The following is a 19,179-nucleotide window of genomic DNA, read 5'->3' as shown; positions in this document are numbered from 1 at the left end:
CTTGGGATTCTCCCTCCATCTCTCTCTGCCCCTCTCCCCCTCTCCCTCCCTCTCTCTCTCTCTCTCTCTCTCTCTCAAATTTCAATAAGTAAACTGTAAAAAAATAAAATAAAAAAAAAATACTGATCTCTGGGTCTCACTTCCAGAGATTGTGATGTAATGAGCCCAGGGCGTGCAGCCAAGGTTGAGAACCTTTGCAGGCAGACGTGGAAGAAGCGTCTGGAGAATAGGGGAGAGGATTTGTTGGCCTGGGACGATAGGATATGAAGGTTTGGAGCTTAAGATTTGAAGAATGAATGGGAGTTTCCCAGGCACACAAATCAGGGAAGTCATTGTGGGGAAATGGTATGCGTGAGGGTCCAAACAAAGGAGAGAATGGCATTCTGAGGGCATTACTCTCAATGAGTCCCGCTGGCGTGTGCCATGTAACGGGACAGGGCGGGGGATGTGACTCAGAAGCCAGAGCACAGAAGCTGTTAAGTCCAGGCTCATAGGTTGGGGTTTCCCTCATAGGCAGCGGAGAGGTGTTGCATTTTGAGTGAGAGATTTTTCATTTCTGAAGAAATGGGGAGACCACTTGTCTAAATAATCCAACCCCCACTGCGTGCTTTTATACCAGGTTTCGCTCTCACAAGGAGGAAAGTCCTGTAAAAACGCTGTCTTGTACAGAAACAAAGGATAGTACGACGGGTTTGTGTCTATATTGGTTAATCCTGCCGAGCTGAAAATGTGACAACTGTACGGGCACAAATGTCACGGGAGCCCAGAGATCTGTGGGGTGCACGGGGCACAGGCAACTCCCGGTGTCTTCGTTGACGAAAGTGTTAAGATGTCTACCCTCAAGTCATGAACTTCTCCAGGGAACTCTTTTTTTTTTTTTTTTTTTTTTAACGTTTATTTATTTTTGGGACAGAGAGAGACAGAGCATGAACGGGGGAGGGGCAGAGAGAGAGGGAGACACAGAATCCGAAGCAGGCTCCAGGCTCTGAGCCATCAGCCCAGAGCCCGACGCGGGGCTCGAACTCACGAACCGCGAGATCGTGACCTGAGCCCAAGTCGGACGCTCAACCGACTGAGCCACCCAGGCGCCCCTCCAGGGAACTCTTAACAGCTTTCTTCATCCTTGGCCCCAAGGGAAGACCATTTTAAAGTCTGTGAAGGTCATCCCGCGCCCTTGCTGCCTGACCAGAGTGGACATGCGGATTTAAAAGTGTTTAGGCCCTGATGGTTACCCAAGAAGCCCATGTGGCATGACCCATGCTTCTGCTTCAAGTGTGGCGGTAGAAGACTGGAGCGAACAATTAAGGATGGTCCTGCCTCTAGGGAGGAGTCATGTATTGTCGCTGTCCCTTTCATAGAGGCAGAGGAATGGAGAACATATTTAAGGATGGCCTTGCTTCCAAATTGGAGTCACTCTCAAGCTGAACAGAGAAGAAAATTACACCCAAGGCATTTGCTAAATAAGGACGAAGAAAATTATTGTGCCCTGCTTATCCTCTCCCTGGCTGTCGTGTGAGGCCCCTTTCCGACCCAGCCAGTAGATTTGTTATATATCACGCAGGCAGTACATGGAACTTCGTAAATCAGAACGATAAGACTTCTTCTGTCACTTTAACATCTTTAAAAATAATGAATATATCACTCTTCTAATTTTTCTCCCTAAGTCTGGAATTTTAAAATTGAAATCAATATAAGAAAAAAAAAATCACGTTTAAACGGGGGTGGAAAGATTAGAACACGAAGACATCTCATGGCATCACCCGAGATGAACTCTGGACCCTCTGCCGTGTCCTCTGACGACAGGACACAGGCATGTGGGGCTCCAGCCTACCCAGTGCTATTCTGCATTGGAATATTTTTCCAAAGGCAATTCCTATGTCTGCTGGAAACCACTCTCTCTCTCACATAACAACAAACCCATAGTCAACGACAGTGCGGATTAGTTCTAAACCTTATGGTTGTTATTTACCAGGGTTTGCAAATATTTGAAAACATGACATTGACAAAGAGCTTGCGCTGGCTTCCCCTCCCCCCCCCCCCCCCCCCCCCCCGCCCCATTCCCCCAACCTCAAGGTAAACTCTTCTTCCTGATCATGAATTCATCCAAGTGTTCAGATCCTGGAAGATCCTGGAAGAATCCAATTTGTGGTACGTATGTGTATATTTGAAGGAAATAGAGTTGGTGGAAAACAGCTAACTGGAACCGAGGATAGAATTATCCACATCAAATTAAAAAAAAACATTTTTTTTTAAATGACTTTGAGGGAGAGAGTGAGAGAGCATGAGCAGAAGAGGGGCAGACAGATGGGGAGAGGGGGAATCCCAGGCAGGCTCCATGCTGTGAGTGTGGAGCCTGACCCGGGGCTCGATCCCAAGAATCATGAGATCATGACCTGAGCCAAAGTCACGAGTCAGATGCTTAACTGACTGAGCCACCCAGGTGCCCCTCAACCGTCTATATTTATCATGCATGGCCTTACTACTGATTAATTTAGTAACATAAAAGATACGCTTCATATATCTATATCCGTATGTAGATATATATATAGAGAGAGATATATAACTGTTTTTTAAGCCTACTTATTTGTTTTGAGAGACAGAGAGAGACAGAATGTGAGCAGGGGAGGGGCAGAGAGAGAGGGAGAGAGAAAATCCCAAGCAGGGCCCGCACTGTCAGCCCAGAGCCCGACGCTGGGCTCAAACTCACCAACTGTGAGATGATGACCTCAGCCGAAACCAGGAGTCCGACGCTTAACCGACTGAGCCACCCAGGTGCTCCCTATCCACATGAAACTTTAAATCTCCAGAATGTTCCAGAGAGAAGAGAGAAACTCACTGGCGCTCCCTTGAGCAGGGGAGTTGGTCTTTTCCTAAACTACCCACCATTCTAATGCCTCAGAATTGTCACAAGGCACCTTCAAACCCTCATGTGATGGACAGATTAGATAAAAAGTCAAACTGCTGTACCTGAAGGCCATTTCAGCCTTTCTTTAGCAAGGAGAGCATAAACGAAATTTTCTTTCCACACCTGAGTGATGTGAGGTTTGATGCACGCATTATCCTTAGAAGATTCTATTCTTTCTGCCTGGCTGCTCACGTGTGCTTTTAGCTCCGAACCTCCTTCGGAAAAGATGTCATTTTCATCTGTCCCCAGAAATAAAACCTTCCACCCTTGTCTTTCCGGGCTTTAGTGTCTAATGCGTTGACTGGTTTTGTCAACACACAATGAAGCAGTAAGCAGGTACTGGGGGGCTAGGAAAAGTCACAGGGTCCGGAGATCAAGACCGAGATCCTCACGGTGGCTTGGCAGCCCCGGGTGCAATGGAACAATGACTTGTATTTTTGTATTTATGCCACACCTCTCAAAACACACGCACGCACACCCTAATTTCCAATAAACACACACACGAGATTGGCTGTGTATAATAGGAGCCGTAAACGAAAATTGTAAAGCAGCAGAGAAGTTGAATACGCGAGCTACAAAGGTTAATACAGTTACTCTTAAGAAAAAGAAAATTTAACGTGGCCGAAAATGTAAGCAGGACAGTTATGCGTGAAGCTTCTTAGTTTCCAGAGGCGGTTTCTCTTAATGCTAAAATCTAAATCCTTTATTCGGGAGACCTTGCGTGACACGTTACACGATGATTTAAATAGTTTTACAAAAAAAAATCAAGAATGTTATGGTCAAATGGCTACTTAGCATGAATATTGGCCAAGAACAGGTTCTAAAATGGAGATTGTTAAGCAATATCATGGATATTTTCTTTTCTTCTTTTTTAATGTTTATTTATTTATTTGGGGGGATGGAGGGAGGAGCGAAGAGAGAGAGAAAATACCAAGCAGGTTCTGTGCTGTCAGCACAGAGCCCGATGTGGCACTTGGTCTCATGAACTATGAGACCATGACCTGAGCTGAAATCAAGAGTCAGATGTTCAACCGACTGAGCCACCCAGGTGCCTTTATAGATATTTTCTTCTTCTTTTTTTAATGTTTATTTATTTTTGAGAGAAAGACAGAGTCCGAGTGGGGGAGGGGCAGAGAGAGAGAGGGAAACAGAGAGTCCGAAGCAGGCTCCAGGCTCCGAGCTGTCAGCACAGAGCCTGACTCGAGGCTCGAACTCATGGACTGTGAGATTGTGACCTGAGCCAAAGTCAGACGCTTAACCGACTGAGCCACCCAGACACCCCTCATTCTTACTTTGAAAGTACAATTGCTATTAGAACGCAGGCAGTTCTTGTTTGTAATGCTTTAATTAAGAAGCATACATGTTGCTATATTGAAATATCTTGATAACTGAATTTCAGAGTAAGTGGTTTCTTTGTAACACTCCATGTGTTTTGTTCATGCATTTAAATACTCACTCTGGGCAAGGTCCTATAGACTTCACCAGACCACCGTCGGGCTCCATAGCACAGAAAAAAAAAAAAAGAAAAATCAGACACCTGCTCCAGAGAGGTAAGAAACTAACCTAACATGGTACAGAACTTTCTGAGGATCAGGGCGACTGGATGGCTCCGTGGGTTAAGCGTCCGACTTTGGCTCAGGTCATGATCTCACAGTTCATGGGTTCACGCCCCACGGTGCCAGTGGGGAGCCTGCCTGTGATTCTCTCTCTCTCCTTCTCGCTCTCTGCCCTTCTCCCGCTTGCACTTTCTCTCTTTCAAAATAAACAGATGAATGAACTTAAGAAAAAAAAAAAAAGCACTTTCTGATGATCTAACTTGGTACAAGTAAAGGCTTAGCAAACCTAGAAGGGAGATGATGACATAGTATGTCTCTTAAATTATAAACCTCTTTCTGGTAAAAAAAAAAAAAAAAATGCCATGAGCTTGAGTATTCGCTCAGGTTAGGAAGAGGAGTCAGTGCGTGAAATGAAAGGGGCCCTCCACCCTGCTTTTTAAATCGTAGCCTGTTCACTGAGGGACTAAAGCTTGAACATTTTACTTTGCCTGTAAGAGAAGGGCCTTTGCTGTTTTTATCTGGGACCATTTCCTTCTGCATTAATACGTTAAGGGGCAACCAATCAGCTGAATAATGGGAAAATGGCCCCAGAGCGGGCCAGATCCTGATATTATCTGTTACAGTTTAATATCAGACATGATATGCCATCGCGGGCCCCCTACTGTGCCTGTAATCCTCTGGAGTATCCTTCCGCGACATTCTGGCGCCCGTGTGGAAGGCTGGGATGTACCATTGCTCCCGTGTGCATGGCTCTCTTCCCGCAGAACCTCCTTCAACTGCTTCCCCCCCTGCCCCCCGACATCTGCTGGGGCCAGAATTCCAGTACTCTGCTCTCTTATCGTTGAGCGTTTTCCTAGCATCAAAAACTACTTGTTTCGTAAAGTACGGTAATCCTGGCTCTAGCCTATTTCATGTTCATTGCAGGAAATATTTAAGTACCTTGTTATTAAAGCATGCCACACATCAGGAAGAATGTGCCCGTGATAGGTGGAAGCTTGATGAATTTTTTTTTTACAAAGTGAACATACCTGCATAAAGGGTACCCAGTGGAGAAACTGTCACCTATACCCCAGAAGCTCTCTTGTGACCCCCTTCCTGGCCCTATACCCCCCAACCTACCGAGAGTGACCACAGGGCTGACTTCTAACAGCACAGGTCAGTTTTCCCTGCTTTTCATACTGGATGGAAATGCAATCGTCAAGTGTTGCATTCACGCCTGGCTTCTTTCGCTCAACACTGTTTGTGGGATTCAGGTTAGTGGAAAGTTTTCAACTTGAAAGTTTAATTCTTGTTTATCCCTTTTGAGGGTTCGTGTCTGGTATGGGGAAGAGAACAAAAATATTTCTTTTAGAAATGTTGACTCTCAGAGGCCCTAAGACTCTAACCCTCGTGGTTTAGATAGCACTATTTTTTCCTCGTTCTGGGCGTTCTTTTTCTTAGAAACTGAGCTCTGATTATAATTCTGTTTCCTGTTTTAAGAGTCAGCACTGAGTACAATAAAGCTGTGGGCTTGGGTATGTTGGACGCCTTGCAGAGAAATTGTATCTGAACTCTTGAAAGCGATTCTACTTAGAAGTTAGACTTTACTGCCATTCAAGGCCACCCAGGACAGCACAGTTGCCCGTTTAAAGCCAGCTGGGGTGTACTACATTATGCCTTGTTTAAAATCCTTTTTCGTCCCTGTTTCTCTGTGTTACATGCCTTATAACGGAGACGAGTAGAATCAACATGGGACCGTGGGAAGAACGCTGGGCAAGCGATGCAAGACTGGGTTTGGGTTCCAAACACGGACTCATCCAGCTGTGTCACCCTAGTTCTTGGAGCCTCACCTCTCAGTCTTGACGGAAAGAACGAGGCAATGTATATAAAGTCTTCGCAGACGGTCCTGGGCCGCGCAGTTGCAGGGCACCCTCCATCACCCCAGTCTCTCATTCCGCGCAAGCTGTTCTTATCCGCAGATTTCCTTCTGTCTACTTACCGCTTCTTTTCCATGACCTTCACTCTGCTCGCCTGCTCGACCTCCTTTCCTCCCTGTACTTCGAGGCCTAGCTCCAAGTCCAACATGTTCTTGAAGTTTCTGCCAGGAGTGCGATCGCTCCTTTCTCTGTGTTGGCTGATTTCCATGGTGTACATATCTTCACCAGGGCTGATTTCAAGCTACCAACGTGATTTCAGTCAACTCACAACATCCCTGAGTTTTGAACAGTTAGATCTTATGGGCCAGCGTGAGCTGGAAGAAACATTCTAACTTTCTTCCTGATGCGTAAGAACATCTGATATTTGATTTTGTAAAAGTCATCCTGTTACTTCCTAATCTCCCGGAAGAAAGTGGGATATGAATGTTTTGCAAGAATACAGGAACATGGACAGATGCTAGGAGCCAATGCCTACTTTTTCAGAAGGATCTTGTTCAGTCTGTCAAGTGCAGCCAACAGCAGAAATGATTTCATCTCTAGTGTGCGTGTGACCTGGTGTCACCTTAGTTAGAAATGCCACTCTTCTAACCGTAGGGCTGTGCTGCGATTTGAATTTGAAAAATGAAAATGTTCCCACAGTGGAAAATTTCTTCCCCACGTGTTGAAGCTTTGAGTAAAGGCTCTCAACTGGTGAGGTGAAAGACGATGGTCTGCAAGGTGTAGGACACTGGTCAGAGCTCCAGGACGGCATGAGAGGGAGGTCAGACCACCAGAGATATTTCCTGAAGAGAAAGGCACCACAAAGTGATGAGAGACCCTTTATATTTCTTGAGTGCTTTGAGAGATTTTATACCCTAGTCTCAACAATATGCCTAACATCTCCCAGTAATCTCAGGCTGGCAGAAAAACACAGTCTCTTAAAAAACCATACGAAGTTCATTTTTAACAATACATGTCTCCGTAGAGAAAGCGGTCTGGTTTAGTGAGGTCAGAAGATTCTCCAAAGTGTCAAATAAGATTCATCCTAAAAGGCAACTGACGGAATGGGAAAAGATATTTGCAAATGACACATCAAAGGGCTAGTATCCAAAATCTATAAAGAACTCACCAAAGTCCACCCCCGAAAACCAAATAATCCAGTGAAGAAATGGGCAGAGGACATGAATAGACCCTTCTCTCAAGAAGACACCCGGATGGCCTGCAGGCACATGAAAAGATGCTCAACGTCACTCCTCATCAGGGAAATACAAATCAAAACCACACTCAGATATCACCTCACGCCGGTCAGAGTGGCCAAAATGAACAAATCAGGAGACTATAGATGCTGGCGAGGATGTGGAGAAATGGGAACCCTCTTGCACTGTTGGTGGGAATGCAAACTGGTACAGCCGCTCTGGAAAACAGTGTGGAGGTTCCTCAAAAAATTAAAAATAGAACTACACTACAACCCAGCAATAGCACTGCTAGGAATTTACCCCAGGGATACAGGAGTGCTGAGGCATAGGGGCACTTGTACCCCAATGTGTATAGCAGCACTCTCAACAATAGCCAAATTATGGAAAGAGCCTAAATGTCCATCAAGTGATGAATGGATAAAGAAATTGTTGTTTATATACACAATGGAATACTAGTTGGCAATGAGAAAGAATGAAATCTGGCCTTTTGTAGCAACATGGATGGAACTGGAGAGTGTTACGCTAAGTGAAATAAGTCATACAGAGAAAGATACCGTATGTTTTCACTCGTATGCGGATCCTGAGCAACTTAACAGAAGACCGTAGGGGAGGGGAAGGAAAAAAAAAGTTAGAGAGGGAGGGAGCCAAACCATAAGAGACTTAAAAACTGAGAATAAACTGGGGGTTGATGGGGGGTGGGAGGGCGGGGAGGGGGGTGAGGGGCATTGAGGAGGGCACCTGTTGGGATGAGCACTGGGTGTTGTATGGAAACCAATTTGACAATAAATTTCATATTAAATAAAATAAATAAAGTACCTAAAGTAAAAAAAAAAAAAAAAAGATTCACCCAAGACGTGAGAAATTTGGACTTTTTACTTAGCCTGAGTCAGACCTTGGGAAATTTATTATCGCTGGGTCACAAGGAAAGAGCCAGGTGAAATGCACATGAGCTGATGTATGAGGGCCGTATTAAGGAAGAACCGAACTACGCTATGCTAGCTGGGCCCTGATCCTTTGTTTTCGAACTGAGACAGAACTAGGAAACTGACCTACATGCCAATCATTTATTTTTGTTTTTTCTTGAATTAAAAATGAACTCACTGTACAAAAGTGGCTGGTTTCCACAGCAGGGGGTGGGGGTGGGAATCAAGGGAATGATACAAATGGTTTGTATTCAAAGGGCCTCTGTAAACAATGAAAAGCAATTCTCTGGAACCGCAGAACTCAAATAAAGCGTGTGGGCACTTGGGGCAGAAATCATAAGGGTTTGAGATGTTGAAGTCACAGCTCGTGGTGGCTGAATGTGCCCTTATTTAGAAATGGGATCATTGCAAATTAATTACTTAAGATGATATCATACTCAAAAATCTTCAACAAAATACCAGCAAACCCAGTTTAAGAGCATATCGAAAGGATTATATTCCACGACCAAGTGGGATTTGTTCCTCGAATATAAGAGTGGTTCAGCATATGAGAATTAATAGAATGTGGGACAAAAGCCACACGATCCTTTCAATCGATGCAGGAAAAGCATTTGGCAAGATCCAACACCCTTTCATGATAAAAAACAGTCAACATACCAAGAGTAGAAGGAAAGTACATCCACATAATAAAAACCACATATGAAAATCCCATAGCTGGGGCGCCTGGAGGGCTCAGTCAGTTACGTGTCCGACTTCGGCTCAGGTCCTGATCTCACAGTTTGTGGGTTCGAGCCCCGTGTCAGGCTCTGTGCTGAGGAGCCTGCTTTGGACTCTGTGTCTCCCTCTCTTTCTGCCCCTCCCCTATGCTCTCTCTCTCAAAAATGAATAAACATTAAAAAAAAATTAAAAAAGAAAAGAAAATCCCATAGCGAACATCCTACTCGGTAGTAAAAGACAAAAAATTTCCCCTAAGATCATGAACAAGAGAAGAATGCCCGCTCTGGCCACTTCTATTCAACATAATATTGGAAGTCCCAACCAGAGAGATCAGGTAAGAGAAAGAAAGAAAAGGCATTCAAATTGGACAGGAAGGAGTTTGCCGAGGACATGAGCTTATACAGGAAAACTAAAAAGATCCCCATAAACAGTGTTAGAACTAATAAATGACTTAGCAAAGTTGCAGGATACAAAGTGAACGTGCTAAGACCAACTGTGTTTCTATGCACTGACAATGAGCAATCTGAAAAGAAAATTTTAAAATATTTACAATAGCATCAAAAACAATACTTAGGAATAAACTTAACCAAGGAGGTGAAAGATTTATACGCTGAAAGCTACAAAACATTGCTGAAAGAAATTAAAGACTTAAATAAATGGAAAGACATCTGTGCTCACGGATCGGAAAACTTAATATTATTAAGATATCAATACGATTGAAAAGCGATCTACAAATTCAATACAAGCCCTATCAAAATCCCAATTGTACTTTTTTCAGAAAAAAAATATCCATCCTAAAATTCATGTGACATCTCAAGGGACCCCACATAGTCCAAACAATCTTGAAAAAGCTGAATAAAGTTGGAGGTCCCACACTTGGTGATTTCAAAGCATATCTTAAAGCTATCGTAATCAAAACAGGGTGGTACTGGCATAAAGACAGACTTATAGACCAATGGAAGAGGATAGAGAGCCCCCCAGATAAACCCTCATCTGTATGGTCAAATGGTCTTCCACATAGGTCCAAGACCATTTGATGGGGAAAGGCTAGTCTTTTCAACTAATAATGTTGGCAAAACTGGATATCCACATGCAAAAGAGGGAAATTGAACCTTTCTCTTATACCATATACAAAAATTAACTAAAGGGGTACAGGATGAGATGCCCCAAAATGTGCCACTTTGGCCTAAAGATTATTTTGACTTAAAAGTAATCGAAACCCAGCAGACGCAGGAAAAGCTCTCTGCCTCCCCCATAACTGCCCACGCTGCCCGTGGAAAGGAGAGCCCGTACCAGGAAGACAGCTATTAACAGACTCCCCTTTACCTAAGAGACTCATATGCACAATAGGGCAACCTTATTTTGCCAAACATCTTTCACCTTCTTGCTAATGAGCTTTCTTCCCTTCGTGTCCTCAGGCCCCCGTGTTTTTCCTTAGCTCATATGAGCTTCGTGTTGCCTCATTGTCTTCGGAATCTCCTGTCCCTGTGGACTCTCTGTACATATGCTATTAAATTTGAGCTTCTCGGGGCGTCTGGGTGGCTCAGTCGGTTAAGCGGCCGACTTCAGCTCAGGTCATGATCTTGCGGTCCGTGAGTTCGAGCCCCGCATCGGGCTCTGTGCTGACAGCTCGGAGCCTGGAGCCTGTTTCAGATTCTGTGTCTCCCTCTCTCTGACCCTCCCCCGTTCATGCTCTGTCTCTCTCTGTCTCAAAAATAAATAAACATTAGAAAAAAAATAAAGTATAAAATTTGAGCTTCTCCCGTTAATCTGTCTCATATCAATTTGATTCTAAGCCCAGCTAGAAGACCTGGGAGGGCAGAGGACCATCTTCCTCCCCGACAAAAACATAAAGGAAGAGCTTCATGACTTTGGATTTGACAATGATTGCTTGGAAATGACACCAAAAGTACAGAAAACAAAAGTCATAACGGACAAATGGGATTCTCTCAAACTTTGTGTATTACTCTTTCTCATGGCACCTTGGAGGCGGTAGGCAGCTTTAGGATGAAGCTGAACATCTCCTTCCCAGCTACCGGTCGCCAGAAACTCATTGGAGTGAATGATGAACGCAAACTTCGTACCTTTTGGTGAGAAGCATATGGCTACAGAAGTCGCTGTGGATGCTCTGAGTAAAAAATGGAAGGGTTACGTGGTCCGAATCAGTGGTGACGATGACAAATAAGGCTTCCCCATGAAGCAGGGTGTCTTGACCCGTGGCCGTGTCTGCCTGTACCTGCGTCGGGGCATCTCCAGTCCAGACCAAGGAGGACTGGAGAAAGAAAGCACAAATCTGCCCCGGGGATGCATTGGGGATGCCAATCTCAGTGTTCTCAACTTGGTCATTGTGGAAAAAAAGAAAGAAAGCAGGGGAGAAGGATATTCTCGGACTCACTAGTACTACCGTGCCTCGTCGCCTGGGGCCCCAAAGAGCTAGTGTAATCCTCAGACTTTTCAGTCTCTCTAAAGAAGATGGTGTCTGCCGATACGTTGTGAAAAAGCCCCTAAACAAAGAAGGGAAGAAACCTAGAACCAAAGCGCCCGAGATTCAGCATCTCTTTCCTCCACGTGTCTTCCAACAGACACGTCGGTGTATCACTCTGAAGAAACAGCATACTAAGAAAAATAAGGAAGAGACTGCAGAGCACGCTAAACTTTTGGCCAAGAGAATGAAGGAGGCCAAAGAAAAACGCCAGGAACAGATTGCCAAGAGACGGAGACTGTCCTTTGAGTCTTGGGAACTTCTTCTTTTTTTTTTTTTTTTTTAATGTTTTTTAACATTCATTCATTTTTGAGAGACAGAGTGAGAGTCCAAAGCAGGCTCCAGGCTCTGAGCTGTCAGCACACAGGCCCAACACGGGGCTCGAACCCACGAACCGTGAGCCTGTGACCTGAGTCGACGTCGGATGCTCAACCGACCGAACCACCCAGGCGCCCCTCGTCTCTCGAGAACTACCTCCAGGTCTGAGTCCAGTCAAAAATGAGATTTTCTAACAGCAACAAATAAATAAGACCAGACATCGACAAGCAAACAAATACAAAGTTTGTGTATCAAAGGACATCATCAACAAAAACTAACTCAAAAGTTAACAAAAAAACCTAAAAACGCAACCCATGGGATGGGAGAAAATCTTTGTAGATCATCTACCTGATAAAGGGTGAATAATTAGAGCACAGAACCCCTACAACTCAATAACAACTCACAAATAACATGATTTAAAAACGGCCAAAATTCTGGAACAGACATTTCTACAAATGGCCAACAAGCGTATGAAAAGATGCTCAACATCACTCATCATTAGAGAAATGCACGTCAACAACCCCAATGAGATACAACTGCTTCATACCCATTACGATGGCTGAAGGAAAGGAAAGAAAGGAAAGGAAAGGAAAGAATAGAATAGAAAAAAGAAAACAAGTATTGGTGAAAATGTGAGTGATTGAGACCCTGGTGTACTGTTGACGAGATTGTAAGATGGTGGGACCCCCACGACAGAGTACGACGATTCCACTTCTGGGTATATACCCAAAAGAATGGCAAGAAGGGTCTCAAAGATGGCTTGTTCTAAGGGAAACAAACTGTTGTGTTTTGGTTAGTCCTGTGGAGGACCTGAAGCCATCAGCCCACTGGAACAGGGGCATGCCAATAACCCCGTGGGGGAGCCTGCAAGTTGGTTCTTCCAGCCCCGCTCACATGCTCAGGTGACTGCTGCTGGTCGACAGCTTGACCGCAAGCCCAAAAGAGCCCGAGAGCCATCACCCAGCTGAGATGCTGTTGAATTCCTGCTCCCCAGAAGTGGTGACATAATAAATGTTGGCTGGCTTCAACTACTATGGTTTGGGGTCGTTTGTCACGTAACAATACCAAACTAACAGATAACCGTAGCACTAATGCTGTGAATGGAACGAAGACATTCAAACATTACACAGAGACCCATCCCTGTTTTTCAGCTTGGGCTGTTGTTGTGCATTTATGGGGAAAAGAAAGAGTTCATTGTTAAGAGTGCTTTTTAAATGCACATAAGCATGATTGTTTCCATAGTGGTGGGAATGTCATAATCAAATATGCAAACTAGAACACGCGGAAGATTACATGGGATCCCATCAGAATGTGACCATTGGTGTTCAAAGGACCAAAATATTGTAAACTGTTTTTGAATAACTGAAGAATGTTGGCCTCATGCGCCCTAGCAATATTTTCATTTTATATTCAAGATATTCAGATTATATGCTGCATTTCTCGCTGGCATTGCATGCTCCAGATCACAGAACATTGCCTCCCCTCATCATGATTTGAGAACATTCTATTTCACTGCAATTACAATTTTCAGGAATGGCAGCTGATGAATAATCACAGGAAAATTGCTTTAGTGCTGTTCCATAAAATCGACATGTTCCCAAACCTGGCATCTGTGGAGATCGTAGCCTCATGCGTGGCTTGAAGATCCAAATGAAATCTGGGGCGCCTGGGTGGTTCAGTCTGTTAAACCTCTAACTTCAGCTCAGGTCATGATCTTGTGGTTCGTGGGTTCGAGCCCCATGCCATGCTCTGTGTGGACAGCTCAGAGCCCGGAGCCGGCTTCGGATTCTGTGTCTCCCTGTCTCTTTGCCCCCTCCCCGTTCATGCTCTCTCTCTCTCTCTCTCTCGCTCTCTCTCTCTCTCTCAAAAATAAACATCAAAAAATTGTTTTAAAGATCAAAATGAAATCTAAATGTATTTTATAAGATTTCCTTTGAACACCTTGCCTGCTTTACCAGCATCAGGCAAAGGAACATTAGTATTCTTTGGATTATGTATTCAAACAATTTTTTTTTATTTCCCCAAATTGTCATTAAAAAATATAGGCTGTATAGATCCTTCTTAAAAATGAAAGGTTGGAATAGATTGCAGATAATTTTTAAGGCCCATTTTATAGACTTTAAGTGTATCTAGGAAGTGACTCATGGACCTAAAATGAGGCGTCTTAGGGCTTTTCCAGAAACCCTCTGATCACCTAGTACGTGGCCTTCTGGGGAGGGGCCAGCTCTCCCAAATAGAATGGAAAGCAGACTGACCCTGAATTAGATACAGGACGTTCTGCTAAGGATGGAATCAATGATAAGAATGCCCTAGAATCCAGGCTGTTTGCTGTGGTTCCCTAGCAGGCAGGCTGATTTTTTTCTGAGTAAAGATAGAACCCTCCGTGTGTGGCCAATCCGCACAGTGGGTACAAAGCTGCAATAAGGATGTGTATATGGTGCAGGGGGTGGGGGTGGGGGGTAAAACAGATCTGACAAGGAGGAGCCCCCTTTGGGGACCACTTTATATAAGCCCAGAGACCCCAGTGAGGGGACAGTAAGCCCCGGATAAGTTGGAAGGGACGTTTCCAGGCTCCCTTCTACTGACATGTGCCGTGTTTGAGGAATCAGAACCTTAGAAGCCGACAGAGAAGAGTCTTTGCCAAGATGCAAGTAAAAGGGGAGCCTGGCCGGCTCAGTCTGAAGAACAAATGACTCTTGATCTCGGGATCGCGAGTTCAAGTCCCCTGTTGGGTGTAGAGATCACTAAAAAAATAAGTAAATAAAATCACTTAAAAAAAAAAAAAAGAAGCCACTAAATAAGGAGGAAATACACCAGTTATTTGAACAGAGAGAATTTCATATAGTCAGTTAGGTAGATATTGGCGGACTGGGAAGTCACAGAAGGAAGACCGCCGTGTCACAGAAGTCGTCACTGCTGCTCGAAGCAGTGGTCACTCCTAGGCCCGTGGGAACAAGTAGAAGTTGGGGCTCTCAGAACCCCAAATCTGTGAGCAGAGGCCCGTCCTCCGTCCTTCGTGCGTCTCCCTCGAGCCGGCACCCCTCCCTGGATTGGCCAAGCCATGAGACAGGTGGCAAAGGGGCAGTGGGGCTCGCAGAGTCCCAGCCCCAGCACCAGAGGGCAGAGTACAGAAAGCAGGGCTTGCGGGGCGCCTGGGTGGCTCAGTCGGTTAAGTGGCCGACCTCTGATTCGGGCTCAGGTCGTGATCTCACGGTTCGTGACTTTAAGCCCCGTGTCGGCTCCGTGCTGCGACAGTGCCCAGCCTGCTTGGGGTTCTCTCTCTTTCTCTCCCTCTCTCTCTGCCCCTCCCGTGCGCTCTCTCTCTCAGAGTAAATAAGTGAACGTATAAAAAGGAAAAAAAAAAGAAAGCAGGGCTCGCGCCGAGAGACTACGGCTTAATAACTAGTCTAAGGAGACCATACAAAAAAGAGGGCCTGTGGTCCCCCATGACCTGGGAGCCCAGCGCAGGGGGATGGACCCTGCTAACAGAGAGTAGCAGGGGGCCACGGAATGCACCCTCCTGTGAAAAATACTGAATCCAGGGATTGGACCCGGGGGGGCAGCGGAAGGCACGGGGGTGGGGGTGGGGGCAGGGACAGTTGGGCCATTGTACGCACGTCACGCTTTGTATTTGTGTTTGTTTTTTTTTTTTTATGTTTCTTTATTTTTGACATAGAGGCAGAGTGTGAGCGGGGGAGGGGCAGAGAGAAAGGAAGAGAGAATCCGAAGCAGGCTCCAGGCTCTGAGCTGTCAGCCCAGAGCCCGACGTGGGGCTTGAACTCCCGAACCGTGAGATCGTGACCTGAGCCGAAGTTGGACGCTCAACCAACCGAGCCACCCAGGCGCCCGCCCCATGGATTTGGAGTCGAATACACATTTATATACCTTGGGAGAGAGTTGGGGAGGCAATATTTTAACGCTGCCTTCAACTGCCACTGCTCAGACCTTCCATGGCCATCCTCGGTGCGCCCAAATGGACCCTGGTCATTGTTTCCTCACTTAGGATCCCCTGAACCATTCTGAACTCTCCCGGTTTGGGGCTCTAACGCCCCCCCCCCCTCCTCCCCTTACAACAAAGGAAAGTTGCCACTTAGGGAAAGACACTCATTGCCGGGTTTCTTGTAGAATCGAGATATCGAGCCACTACCGAAATGGGTCTTCCCTCTTTCCCCTTGACCTCATACCACGGAAGGGGTAGGTAGATCCACACAGAGAAAGGCGTGATTATTCCCCAGCGGCCCCGATTCTGCCGAAGTAGATTCCAAAGAGAAGTGCCCATAGCCTTGGTTTCAAAAGACGCAAGAGCTTTTGACGCCCAGAAGAAAAGGTGCTTTTAGGACCCGAGTAGGATGAGTCCTAAAGATACGAGCACAGCTCCAAACAGGATTAGAACTGGAACAAATTGGTAACAATGAAAAAAAAAATTGCAGAAGATTCCAGATTATCTCCTTGCCTTTGTTTTACTCAATGACGTCCTCTTTTAAGCTATTGGATCTGCTTTTTAATATTTATGTTTTAACAAGGGTTCCTGGTTTTATAAAGTACAAATGGAAAACCCTCGAGTGGGGTAGCTCCTCTCGAGGCCAGTTCCTAAGAGAAAATAGCCTTTTGAGTTTTGAGTTTGCAGTCCTATAAAGATTTTAATGAATGATAATGATGCACAAGCGTGCTGACAATATTGTTCTCTCTTTTTATTCCTGGCTGTTTCCAGAGCAGTCCTGACTAGTAATTTTTTTTTTTTTTTTATTTATAGGCTCACGGCTCGTTCCAAGTCACGTGTTCTCTTCACAGTGACCCAGGAAGTAATTATAAACTCTGTCACTTTTGAGTAATAAGGTTGGGCTGTGTTTCATCCTAACATCCGGCATTTATCATATCCAGAGGATGTATAAACTTGTACGAAAAACCACCTGCCACGCCTGTGAATAAGCCTTTTTCTCATCTGTTGGGTTGGGACTCTTAACCGGAAGGCAGATTTAGGCTCGCCTGAGCTTAATCCAAAAAAGGGCTATGAAATATTCTCTTGTAATTTTTCCCTTTAAAGTTTTCCAGCGGGGGTCTTTGCCTATTGTGTATGTGCGAGAGCTCCCGAAAGCATTTCCATTTCAAGCTTTTTGCCTTTCAACTGGATCCCGGATTTCCCATGAAAGAAATCTGTCTGAGAGTCTTACGTGAATGGTGACCAGCCATCCTGGGCGCCAGGGTCTTAGAACCTCAGTGCGACAACTGGGCGAGTCCCAGGCAAACCAGGACAGGTTGGTCAGCCGTCACATGGATGGTTGTCCCCCGCAGGCATCGGGTAACAACTTCAGCAGGCTTCTTTTTTGTCTAAATTCAATCTCCGTGTAACAACATGCAACAATAGCGTCTAGTAGGTTTTTGCTGTTGTTGTTGTTGTTGTTGTTGTTATAAAGCAAGCGATTTTGTTTTCGTGCAAATATAAATTTTATTGTTTAAAACAAGGATCAGCAAATCTTGCCCAACACCTGTTTTTGACATGTTGAAATGACTACACAGAAAAGATGATGTAACAGAAATTTTCTGTAGCCTGCCCCTCAAAGCCTAAAATATTTACTATCTGTTCCTTTACAGGAAAATTTGCTGATCTCCAGTCTAAGATATATTTAGCTGTAGAAATATCATATAGCCAAAACACTAGGCCCATTTTTCTGATGAAATGTGTTTCTTATAAACTGCTCCAAATTCCTTTAAAAACTCTATATTATTTTGCCAGATAATGCTTTATAAATGTAAAAAACATATACAATGTTAAATTGTTAATATTTTTTCTAAATTCATAATCATCACTCATAGTCATTTTTCTTTCTCAATTAAATGAAACAGTAGAAATCACATAACCAGGCCCTCTCATTTTACAGGTGAGTAAACTGAGGCTGGGCAGCATGAGGGGACTTGACGGAGCTCACCCGTTGCTAGTCAGAGAAAGAGCCAGAATTAAGAATAGTGCCTCGATTCTAGCATTTTTTTTAAATCTTATTTTTTTTTTAATTTTTTTTTTTTAATGTTTATTTATTTTGGAGACAGAGAGAGACAGAGCACTCATGGGAGAGGGTCAGAGAGAGAGGGAGACACAGAATCCGAAGCAGGCTCCAGGCTCTGAGCTGTCAGCACAGAGCCCGACGCGGGGCTCGAACTCACGGACCGTGAGTTATTTTAATTCAATCGGTCTGAGTGGAGCCTAAGAAATGAATATGCTTTTAAGGCTCCGTTGACTCTCATATGAACCACTGTGTTTTACAGAAGGTAAAACTGTTTTTACAAATGGTGACATAAGAAATATCTTCACCACAGAGCATGCTCTGATTCTGGAGGTGTCTCAGGCCTGACCGCTTTGCAAACCAGAGCATAATTGTAATTGGGAAGTTTGAGGGGAACAAAACTATCTATTGTGCCAGACGATAGGATTAAGATAATTGGAAGTGGATTAAAGCGAGTCCCTTTGGTCTCCATTTTATGTTCTTCTTTCTAAAGTGCATTATAATCATCTGTAATTTTTTTTCTGGCAGCTAAAATCTAGGAAGAAGGCAGTTAGCTAAGTTGTATACCGATGTATACAATAACCAGTGATCAACAGTCCTTAGAGCTTTGGATCTGGAGTGGTTTGGTCAACAGGTAAGCTACTTGGATAGAAAAACCCGTATCCAAGGAAAACAACACAGTTGGCCCTTGAACAGCACAGGTTTGAACTGAGTCTACTTATACGTGGATTTTTTTTTTTCAACAAAAACAGTATACTACTCTAAATGTATTTTCTCTTCCTTATGATTTTCTGAATCACATCGTCTTTTCTCCAGCTTGCTTTATTGCTGGAATACAGTATGCCACGTGTATACAACATACGTATTAATCGACTGTTTATGTTATCAGCAAGGCTTCTGGTCAACAGTAGGCTATTAGTAAAGTTTTGGGGGAGCCCAAAGTTATACCAGAGATTTTTGACTGCGTCGGGTCAGCGCCCCAACAGCCACATTGTTCAAGGGTCGACTGTGTATGTTTTTCTACACATCTATATCTATTTATACATGCATATGTATATATGTATATATGAGATTACTGATATTCTGATTCGTAAATATTGAACTGAAAAAAATTTTGATCCGGGAAAACATGATATTAAATAACACAAACCTACTACAACGTGTGATTTTTAAATAAAAATTTAATTT

General features: G+C 44.4%; 1 pseudogene; it reads left to right on the top strand.

Annotated features, from left to right (window-relative positions):
- Nucleotides 1-11,131: 11,131 nt before the first annotated feature.
- The window catches only part of LOC125932342 (40S ribosomal protein S6-like), a 44,942-nt pseudogene continuing 36,894 nt past the window's right edge, over nucleotides 11,132-19,179 (top strand).

The sequence above is a fragment of the Panthera uncia genome, chromosome X (genome assembly GCF_023721935.1).
Source record: "Panthera uncia isolate 11264 chromosome X, Puncia_PCG_1.0, whole genome shotgun sequence".
In the NCBI taxonomy this organism is placed as follows: domain Eukaryota; kingdom Metazoa; phylum Chordata; class Mammalia; order Carnivora; family Felidae; genus Panthera; species Panthera uncia.
The sequence above is the reverse complement of the archived record's forward strand: the minus strand, read 5'-3'. Positions and strand labels throughout refer to the sequence as shown.